The 11952-nt window shown below is 36.5% G+C and overlaps 1 pseudogene; it reads left to right on the top strand.

The window, feature by feature from the left end:
* Positions 1–301: 301 nt before the first annotated feature.
* On the top strand, positions 302–1011 carry LOC149583931 (uncharacterized; annotated as a pseudogene).
* Positions 1012–11952: the final 10941 nt, after the last annotated feature.

Below are 11952 nucleotides of genomic sequence, written 5' to 3'. Positions count from 1 at the left end.
AAGTGGTGCACTGCGCTATATTGGATTAAATGAGCGCGGTCATTCGTTCTGGGGGAGGTTGAAATTAAGTTATTCATGGATAGGAAAATAGGCTTATGTATATTTGTCTTTGAAGTTTTTGGTGTTTGTTTAAATATCAATGACTTATAATCTAAAACTGAAAATCACACACAATTTTATTATTAATAGCATTTATTTTCTTTAACATTATACTGGATAACAGACACATTTTGATTTTACTGTTATGGATAAATTTATGTATTTTCGTTTAGGACAATTTAACATCTGACCAACGCGAGAACAAGTTGACGCAGCTATGCCGGATGATTTTAAAATTAGTTATCCCAGTACTCGTGTTATACTTGATGCTACAGAACTTAAATGTGAGACTTCCAAGTCTTTAGTATTGCAATCTGCCTCATATTCAAACTATAAATCCACAAACACTTTTAAAGGACTTATTGGAATAAGTTCAAACGGCTACGTCACATTTGTTTCTCATCTATTCACGGGGAATTAACTCTGCGAAGTGGTTTTTGTAATTTGAAATTCTCCCCCAATGATAGCGTTATGGCTGATAAAGGATTCTTGATTGAAGATTTGTTAGAGAAAAAAGGTGTTAAACTAAATATTCCTCCGTTTCTGAGTGGAAAGGGCCAATTTAATAATGAAGAGTTGGATAAATCCCAAAAGATTGCGGCTCTGCGCATACACGTGGAGCGACGAATTGCAAGAATAAGAGGATTCCATGTTCTTGACCGTCCAGTTCCCTTGACTCTTGCACCCGTAATTAATCAACTATGGACAGTTGTTGCACTTTTATCGAACTTTCAAAGCCCTCTCGTTAGGAATAAAGAAAATTTAAACAATAGTACCATGGACACGGATGAATTTTATGATGAAATCTTAGAACCAGCTAATGCAGCTGATTTTAAAGATGATTATTAAGAAGAAATACTACCGCCTGATGAAAATATGTCTGATGAAGATGAACTATGCCAACAAAGTGATTTTAATTCCTACGACAGCGATGATCAAGAGATGTCTATAATTAATTTGGATTCTTCCCTCAGCGATTCATAAATAATAAATGTAACAAATCGTAATTATTAAATAATAACTCATTTTAACAAGTATTTTTTAATTTTTTAAAAGTCAAAAACATCTTGGTCCATTGAGGAAATGAGATCAAATTTAAAGGGATATTAAATATGGTAAAGAAGAAATTTAACACACTACTAAAAAGTACTCTCCCTTTAAGAGTTATTAGGAACTTTGAGGCAATGTATCCTTAGCTAAGTTTGGTAGCATATGAGTAAAGAAAAAAGATTTCAAAAGCGATTCCATCTTTTCCCACTTCTTCTTATTGAATCTCACTCTCACTATTATCAAGCCGGATGGAAAATAAGTTACATAATCACACCATGTTACACCTGATAGTGCCATCTGCCCAGTAACCTGATAAAAGTGGTAATCGTTTTCATTTAAAAATGGTTTTCCGTTAATCACTTTTACTCTAAAATCTCCATTCAAACTTCCGTCGGACTTATATTTCTTGTGGACCAGGGGCATTTTATATTCAAAAGTCCATGAGGTTCCGCTTCCCTTGGGTCTTGAACTAGACCATCTGGAGACGTTCCCAACCATGGTTTACTAGGATCAACAATATATCCTGAAGGATGGACCGTAACGTCATGACCCAAGCTGAGCATTTTTTCTCTATACTTATTTCTTGCAACAATTTCCCACCTTTTTCCGTACTTTATGGCATTCAAATGTCCAATATCTTTGGGTTTTTCGATATTTTTGATACCAGATTCACTCCAATTTTAATTTCTTCTTTTACAAACTAGCCCAAAAATTGAAGAGTTCAATCTTGTTGTTCGCGCCTCCTTCCACTCTTGTGACTCAGATTGATCTTTAGTATTAACTTCAAGCTCAATAGCTTCTAGAACTGAAAGTTGATTTTTCTAAAATAAACATTTGAAAAATTAAACTCCAAAATGACCAACTTCTATACAAATGAAATGCATACCTCAAATAATACAGACTCCAAAGGACCGAAGTATCCTGGCAAATTCTTGGAGCTCCACGGAGTACGTGGATTAGAATGGATCGGGATTTTAAACCTATCTTGAGGTTCATTAGCATAGGCAAATAGGATGTGGCTCTCGTAGATGTCAAGGTTGTGAATAACTTCAAACCTATCTTCATTTATTGAAAGCTGTAAAGCAAGAGGCGAACCTTCAGGAGCTTCTCCGATTCTGGTTTTAACCCACACAAATTCTTCTGGATTCGGCAAAATACTAGCCAAGCCATTTCTAACGGCTAACCCTAAATTTAAAACCTGTGTAGCAGACGACAGAAAACGTAAAAAATGCTGGCGCCATCTGTAGGAGAATCTTCACGGTAATAAACTGAACGCGAATGGCTAACGCCACTGGTGGTTGGCTTTTTGTATGGAATTTATGAATTCGACAATTGGGAGGCAAGGCGTTTTCGTAACCCTAGCCGATCGCCGCGTACATCTTAACCTTAACGGTGATAATGGAGTTAAGCCAATATTGCGGTCCGTATATTGCAAAAACGTTTGATCCGATATGCCCACTGCGATATGTAGGCGCCAAAAAGCGAGATGGAAGGCAAAGTTTTACCCATGTGTCTTTCCCTCTTATTTACATCAGGGGTTACATCGAAATGGTCTATTCCCATATTTTGTGGATTAGTTCGATGCGCCCTCCTCGCACTGCCAAGTAATATAATAAACTTGACAGGCAAATCAAAATACAATGGACATCAATTCTTAAGCCAAAGACGAATTGACTAATTTGGGGTTTTCCTAGTGAACGCCTTCAGATTCTTCTGATGTTTCTGAAACTAAGTTGTTGAATTTATTTCTTTCTCCAGCTATTTTCGAAGTTGCCTAAGTTCGCCGTATTGCGCATGTTCTATTACATTTTTGAAAACAAGAAACCTCTAAGGTAAAGTAGAAAATGCTACCTTTCATCTAAAGCAAATGAAGGTGGAGTACAATTCTCAGTTATTATCTTGAACCAAAGCCCTAGGCATCCCTATAAATAGAAGGAAAGTGAAATAGATTTAGTTCAGTTGGATTAAATTTGTTTCAAGAACACCCACTATCACAATTTGAATTTATTTTGAATCAGTGGGAGTAATATTTTGACCAGGCCACTTTAGTTTATCCTAATATTAAAAGTTTTTTAGGGTGTACTCCTACTACGCTTGCTTCTGTTATTATAAGAAAATATATCCCAATTGAGTTTAAATTTAAAGGTATATCGATTGTCGAGATGACTGCCGTCTGCCAAATGAAAATAATTTTATCAGCGTAAGTGTAATTAATTTTTAGAAATACATGCTGTATGTGTCGAACCGCACCTTACATAGGAACTAATTGTGGCTGACGTCAATCTATTTTAATCTCAAGCAATTCGAAACTTTCGAGTTTTTGTTTCTGTTAAACTCGAAATTTTTTACGGGATTTACGAGAAGGGGCCGCTGCCATGGTTTAGTTAGTGGCGGACATTTCCTGTCGTCGAACGCGCTAACTAGCCTTGACAGACCAACTATTCTAAAAAGGAAGGGGGTGGTTAATCTAAAGTACCGTATAACTCAATTTCCACACGGTTGGTTAAAACTGGGACCCTATTCTCTGAGGTCCTTTTGGAGCAATTTCGAACCGAATCTTTTATTTTGGAGTCAATTTCTCCGAATGATAATAAAACGCATTCTGTAAGACCCATATCCTAATCATACAATGAATAATTTTGCGGCCGAAAGAGACGGCCGAATCGAGCATTGGAGTTTTTACCCCCTTTCATCCCTTCATCAATCTTAGATTCACGGATATTCAGCGAGAGTTTTCTAGTTTGGTTTCCCCAAACCTCTTTGTTGGCATCTTGGCTGTGGTTCATATTTTTAATTAGGCCTAGTATGGCTGCTTTGTTTTTAACTCGAGCTTCATTGCTTGCGATTTGAACATGGTAATCGAATTGCACGTCGTGCATAACAGTTCAAAGGGTTTTTCGAGATTTAAACTAAGTGTGGGAGTTTGATGATCTCCGTTTAAGGCAAAATTTACATTAACACGGCAAATCATAACATATTTAAAGAGTTTATTTTAATGGAAGTAATAATAAGATGGTTAATTTGTCAAAAACTGATTTTATTATAATAAATAATTGTATATTTTAATGAAATTTATAACTGTTATATTCTATGAAAGCGTGTATATTTCGGCCTTGCAAAGCACGTTTTCGACAATTGCCACGAGAAGGCAATAAACTCCGCACTTGTTCACGACATTAGCATATATGTATATGAGATTAAATCGGAACTTCAAGTGTCACTAGCCAACAATATAACGCCAAAATGTAGAGTCAATTTTTTACCAATGTCCTCGTCACAAGGGAACCGACGGTAAAGTCAACATGCGTGACGACTCAATTTTTCCAAAAAAACAAAACAATTTATTTTGATTGTGTATTATTGACAGGTAACCCTTAAAATGACTGTTTTTTCTTCGCCAATGCTCAGACTCTGTCAGAGAAATAACTTCAAAGACATCAGCTGCCGAACTGAAGCATTGGCCATCGTCGTTAGAGCCTCAGCCAGCTTGGATTGGGACTCGGCTATGGATTCAAGGATTTTCCTCATACCTTCATATTCTTTTTTTAGCAGTTTGGGTCTCCCCAAGTCATCCGCTGCCCATTCATAATGCGTTTTACGGCTTTTGTCCCTGCTTAATTCTATAAATTTATTATATTTGTTTGTAAATGTCAGGATTAGTCTTAATTATTTGCTATGTAAAAATTCTTTTGAAGTCCATGAAATTGAACTAAAAAACTTCCGTGGTTAATTGGTACTTTCTCTAACCTGATCTATAACCAACCGTACATGTCTTACTTCAGAAAAAATGAAATCACAATACATAAAAAATACAGGTTTAAGTTGTAAGGCGAAGTCTTTGCAAGAAAAAGATGACGCTTTTGTTACATTTCTTCACGAGAATGTGACAACCACGTTGAACGGTTTGATATAAAGGTGCCAACGCCTTAAGCAATAAACTTGGTGCTCATTTATTGCAATTATGATATCAAAAATTTAAATTATTTTATGAAATATGCAATTAACGTCTGCTTTTAGATTTAAAAACTAACTACAAATACGCATTTTCAGGGGATGCCTTATAGTTACGAAAACATAGTGATGTCTGATTGTGAAAATGGACAAAACTGTAGTACAACAGTACCTCTCACGTACAGCTGTTATAGAATTTTTTCGAGGAAATACCTGACGTTCAACCCAGCTCCAATCGGAGCCTTCAACGTCTTAAATATTATTTCGAAAGCAGTAAGAAAATACTTGTTTTTTTGCTTCTTAAATAGGAACGAATTAATTCCACCAAAACTTTAGACTATAAATGGAATTTGGCAGAACTACGTCTTGGGACCTCACGTTAACTTCCACTCGAGCTAAAAAAGATACCAAAAAGGGGGTCCAAAGAGGGGGTGAAATAGATTCAACTCTGCAAAAAATGAATAATAAGAATAGTGGCAGAGAGCGGAGCTAGGCCGTTTTGCCAAGTCCCTATGCACGTATTTTTACTTTCATACGTATATTAATTCGGTTCACTGGTAGTTGAGCGGTTTTCAAAAGAGCGTTTTGGAATAAGGCGGTGCCCAAAACAGCGGTTTGCAAAACCGCGGTTGATGTTTCCGCGCTTCTCAATACAGCGCTTTTGCCCAAAACAGCGGTTGCTGTTTCCGCGTTTCTCAATATAGCGCTATTTTCCCAACCAGCGGTTTAGCACTACAGCGTTTCATAACCGTTTGTGATCCTCAGGTTATGGACAGGTTCGCGGATTATATTTTGGAAAAGGTGGTAGCAAATTAATAAGAATATATTTTGGAAAAGGAGGCAGCTAATTAATAGGAAAATATTTTGGAAAAGGTGGCAGCTAATTCATAGGAGAATATTTTGGAAAAGGTGGCAGCTAATTAATAGGAGAATATTTTGGAAAAGGTGGCAGCTAAAGAATATCAGAATATTTTGGAAAAGGTGGCAGCTAATGAATATCAGAATATTTTGGAAAAGGTGGCAGCTAATTAATAGGAGGATATTTTGGATAAGGTGGAAGGTAATTTATAGGAGTTCAAAAAACCCATCCCAACCAAACATTAAAGCGCATTAACACACTAGACCGCGAAACTGTTTGTTTGACAACCATTAAAATTCAAACCTAAAGCTGAAATCAATACTAATTAGAGCTCGGCATCCGTAAATTAGTGAATAATCGATTATTTATAGATAAATTTTGTGGACATAATTCGATTTAATATACAACTTCTGTTGATAGTTCTGGATTATGGATAAAATAACATGGATAATGGATAGATAATGCCGAGCTCTAATACTTATACCTTCAACAATACAAAACAACGCTCAAGATATAAACGCTGTAATCAAAATGTGCTGAAACGAGAAATGGCTATAATGGCAAACGCGTTTATGAAAAAGCCGTTTTGGATAATGCTGTTTTGATAACACGCAGAATCGATAACATACCTATTAATTCCTCGTTACAGATTTGGATTGGGTTGGCTTGCGTACTACTTGTGTTGACGGCGATTGATATAATTCACATGTGGGTGAAGGGAATTCAAAAATCAGTGTTGTCTGTCGCCTCTCAAAGACTAGTACTGTATTTTGGGGCTATTTTGGGGAAAGGTAAAGATCTGTCATGGTATCTTTGAGTGTCCTTCCAAGCATGAGATTCCAAAAATATGTTAAACACAGCGAAATTAAAACAAGCTGGAAACCTCCTAATTTGATTTAAAAACCTATTTCTGCGATGTCAGAGGTCGCGATAACGTATAACAATTTGTTAAAAGCAATTTAAACAAGTGTTTTACTTATCCCACAATTAACGGTCGTCGAAAGAATTGACTCGTAACCGCCGGCAGTCACTATTGACCCTTACTCTCTTGTTCAAACTTGAGAAGAAACTTCCACCATGTGTCTAGTGTCGTCTTTATCTAAACAGATGTCCTAAAAATGTGCACAAACAGATGTATCTTAATAACTGTTCTTGTAGGTTTCGATATTTCTTCGGCACCAGCGATTCGCTTCGGCGTTGCACCGTTTCTTTTGATAAATGTGGTTTTCTTCACATTGTTCATCGGAGTCTTGAGAGCCAGTTACTCATCTCAGAAGAAAGAAAACATTAACAGTGCAAGGGATTTATTGAATGTACCTGACGTCGACGTTTACTCAATAGTAATAGAAGAGCTTTGCCAATCGGTAAAAGATTTTTAAACCTCCATTTTGTGTCTACCCACTCTGTTCTGACTCCATTGATTACAGACGGACGAGGAACTGAGAATTCTCTGCGGTTTAAAAATGGATAAAAATAATTATAGAAAACATTATGTTATGGTTAACGATTTAATGGTATCTGAAGCTGAAGTAGAAAGAACGCCATTTAATCGATCTGATTATCACGTTAGTTCGTCGAGTTATTCGTGCAAACCGAAAATGCTCTTGAGAAGAAAAGAAATGAATCCGGAAGCTGTTAAACTCGTCAACCGAAGGTTCGTTGAATATCCTAGTTCAACCATAATCCTTGTAATCATGTTCCCCATTAGCACTTTGATGCTTTGTCTCACATCTATACGTAGAAATTGCCAAATCCAAATAATGATGGTAAACTTGATTTTGCGTGGTTTTGAACAAACCTATTTTTAATAATTATAATTAAACGAATTTAAAGATTAAATGAATATATGATTAGAAATGACCTCTAATTGCATCTTTATTTGTGTTATATTTCTTCGAAAGTGAAAATCAAACTATCTTTCTCTCTCTCGCTGAGCATTTGAATCAAAGATGAAAATGGCAAATGTGCATTTGTCCATGGATATTTTACCCACGTAGAATTCTCTTTGGCACAATCCTTTTACTGTAGCTTTTCATTGGGCTTTTTCAGACGAAACAACTTTTGGACTTAACTAAATGAGTCAAAAAGTTGAGTCTGGAAAAGCTGGTCAGGGATCAATTTTTAATTTTGTGATTCAACTTGTCAACTTCTGTTCTCACTTCCCAACCAGTTAACTCAAGTTGACTCATTTAAATGAGTCTAAAGGTGTATAGACTGAAAAATAATTTAGTTGGTTAGTTTCATTAGTTACGGTGAAATTTTCTAAGCCTATTCTTTACGTGGAATATAGTTTCAAAGTGCCTTATTCTATTGATTAGTAAAATCAAGTTATGACCCATTCTCGATCTAGATTGAGAACTTTCATGGAAACTGGACAAGATATACCATATCTACGAAACATAGAAAGAAATTGGCGTGCGCATTCAGTGAAGACCGAAAATGAGTTACATGCTATCACTTTGAAGAACCTTGGAGCGAAGTTTGTATTGTGGGTTGTAATGCTGGGAATCGCTTCTTTTGCCTTCACCATCGAAGTACTCTTAATGATCAAAGATCTCTGCTAATAAGCGTCATAAGGTTGATACGAAATGAAGATATAGAAAGGTTTATGTATGACTTCAAGGTGTTGGCAATTGCGGTTAACAAACATTCTGCAAAATTAAAAATTAAAATTTACCGAACAGAGTTAATGTCCTATCTGACCAAAATTTACATTAAATGTTAAAAAACAACATTGTCAGATATAGTTAAACCTATATTGTTTTCAAATCCCCTTTTTTTGCAAAATATGTTTACCTCTCTGACTGAAGATTGGTGTCTATGTGGAATGAACGGCTGTGCAATAGTGGTCAGTAAAAGTGTGGATAGCGTTTGTCGTGCGCTAGATATGTTCCAAATTTCTGTGAACAGTCAATTCAGTCCAGAAATTGAAAAGACTTTTGTTTCGATTTTTAAACTGCTAACACGGTCACGGCCACCCAGACATAGACACGCCATCGTCACTGGGAAAGATAAAAAACTACAATTTTCTTACGAAGTTTAAGGATATATACAGAGTAGAAAATTGCTTTTTATGTGAAGGGAACGATTTAAGTTAGTCGTAATTTGTTTATAAATAGACAACACTTCAAATACAAGCATAAGTTAAATAATAAAGGAGTATGAACTGAGTTATGGAAGCTTTACCCTTACTACAAAATATAAAATATTATCGCTTATGTTTTGCACCTCAACAGTTTGTTATATAAATTTTAAGTGTATCGCACTGCAGCTTCGGTTGTTGATTTCCTATATTATGAAAACATCCTAGTCTACCCTATGTGAGTCACACTACAAACTTCATTTGCCATTTATCCTAAATCAACTCCACTTTCTATGGCAGTGGCGCTCGTAGGCAGATTAACTCTGTGTTAGATTTAATCGTCAATAGCTAGCTATAGCTAAATATTTGCGACTAAACTTCGAATACCTAACTGTTTTAGAAATCTTTTTGGATTTGATCAGCTGTCTTAAAAACCCTTTACTACCTGGTTACATTCTTATAATGTTCCCATCATCATCAGTGTTTAACGAAACATGAAAATTGTCAGCATCTCCATGGTGAAGACGAAAGAAGCGACTCCAAGCATTGCCGCCCACATTGCCAACTTGGCTGCAATGTCCTTGAACCTGAGTACATGTACTTCATTCTCAGCCTCTGAATGGTCCAATACGATGTGGTAGTCTCTCTTGAGGGAGCGTAGCCACGTTGTCAATTGGCCAGTTTCGAAGAAAGCCCGCATTCTGTAATCACGAATAGGTCATAATTAAAGTTTTCTAATCAGAAGCGTGGAATCCGAGTGAGCGTAATATCTGATCTTTGAGCGCCGTTCAATTTCTTTTGCATTGCGTTTACGATTCAAGTTTCGTTGTTTGAAACTCTATTAAATTTACGCGAACAAAGTCGAGGGTAACAGCTAGTAGGCGTATTAAATAAGTCGTCTTGCGTAGCCTCTCCCAATTATTTAGTTCTGTTTATGGTTAGTCCCCCTATTATCAGACGCTCCTATTATCGGACACATTTTTAAAAAGTTGTTTATAAAACTGCCGGGGAAAAAAGGAACACTGTAAGTTACCTAGTTTTAAAGAGGGTGTCGAAATCTGTATGTTGCATGTAAAAACAGAGAAGTGGCGCGATGTCAGAGGAGGAAAGCGCGAACGAACCAGATATCCAATTTTTTTGATTAATTAAAACTAATTGAGGGGCCGGAAAAATTCTTCCCCCATTTTTAAATCGTGTTTTGAGGTATATAAATAGAAGCCAACTATAAGTTATGTGTATGGCTGTAAAGCCCGAATCTTTTTCTATAAATTGCTACTTTAACAGTTAGTTCTAGGTTTCTTTACATGAAAATAAAACGCGAATCGTAGCTAATGTAGAAAACCTATTATCGGACAGCTTTCAAACACGTTTTAAAGACAAATAAGAGAGGGATTGTAAATATTTAATGCTTAAAGCGGTTAGTGATGTTCAGAATGGATCCAGAAGTGTCAGAGAAGTAGCAATTTGCACTTGTCTTTTATATTTAAAAAAAAATTGGTATTCCAATTGAGGAACCATTGTCCGATACAGAGATCCAAATGTCCGATAACGAAGACCCACTGTCCGATTCTGAGATCCCAGTGTCCGATAGCGAAGACCCACTGTCCGATTCTGAGATCCCAGTGTCCGATAGCGAAGACCCACTGTCCGATTCTGAGATCCCAGTGTCCGGGCTACAAAGACCCACTGTCCGATACTGAGATCCCAGTGTCCGGGCTACAAAGACCCACTGTCCGATTCTGAGATCCCAGTGTCCGAGTTGGATGTATAGGCGTCCGATAAATGGAACATGGGTGTCCGAATCAACATCCAAATAGCCGATAATAGGGTACGATACTTGCCGAATAAAATCCATGATTGGGACAACATTACATCGTTCTTTTGGAATTATTTCTATACCATTAGGTGCAGAAACGTTCAAAATATTTATTTCATAAACTTTTCAAAGGTTTTCTGTGATTTCCTTACATTTAACCTTAATTTTTTAAAATGTGTCCGATAATAGGGGGACTAACCCTATATAGATTTAAACTGACTTCTTGATAATCAACGCTGAGCCCAAAATCGCTTTAGGAGACAGAAATAGGCAAGGAAGTTACTCTTATAAACAATGATTATTCCAATCCTTCGCCATCTTGGTGGTCACAGATGGAAAAACCTTTCGGTTTTGAATAACGTAAGCTCATTTCAACCGATTTCTCTAGTAATTAGTACACATGATCCCTTTATTCTGTGAAGAAACTCTCATATGAGCGGTTCTCGTATGAGCGGATCCTATGATAGAGGTTCTCATAACCGCGCTTCCCTAAAAACCTCTTTCCTCAAAATTCCGTTTACCCATAACGATAGGTCCCTGTACAGCGCTTCTCGTAAACCTGAAGGTTGCAGCAACTCCCTTGAGAGCACTACAACCAGGGTTTGAAAAACAATTGTCATTTAGGATGGTTTATGTTGCGTTATTTGAAATTAAATAGTACCAGGTCAGTAAGAATAATTAAATCAGGTTAAATTTTGTTAATTGAAACCCTAATAGTATTAGGTTAGGTTAAGTTTGGTTATTTTAAACCCCAATAGTATTAAGTTACGTTGAACCAGGTTTATCTTGATTTGTAAGGTTAGGTTACTTGATAGGTGAGGAGAGGTTTTTTATAGGTAATTTTAGGTTTCTTTCTACTTTATAAGCAATTTTAGGTTTCGGTGCACTTGATAGGCTATGATTTTTTACTTAAAAAAACCGTAGTATTAAGAATGGTTCAAAATTGTAGGTAAAAACCGCTATTGGCTAAAATCGCAACCGCTCTTTCAAAAAGAGAACTTTTGAACTACACCGCTGTTTTTCAGAACAGCGGTTCCTATTTCGGGTAATGATTTTACGTGTTACACCCTTCCTATCAACGGGCCTAAGTTCGAT

Source organism: Phalangium opilio, unplaced genomic scaffold (genome assembly GCF_054372755.1).
Source record: "Phalangium opilio isolate 3A_F unplaced genomic scaffold, DU_Popi_V2 ptg001304l_1, whole genome shotgun sequence".
Lineage (NCBI taxonomy): Eukaryota > Metazoa > Arthropoda > Arachnida > Opiliones > Phalangiidae > Phalangium > Phalangium opilio.
The sequence above is the reverse complement of the archived record's forward strand: the minus strand, read 5'-3'. Positions and strand labels throughout refer to the sequence as shown.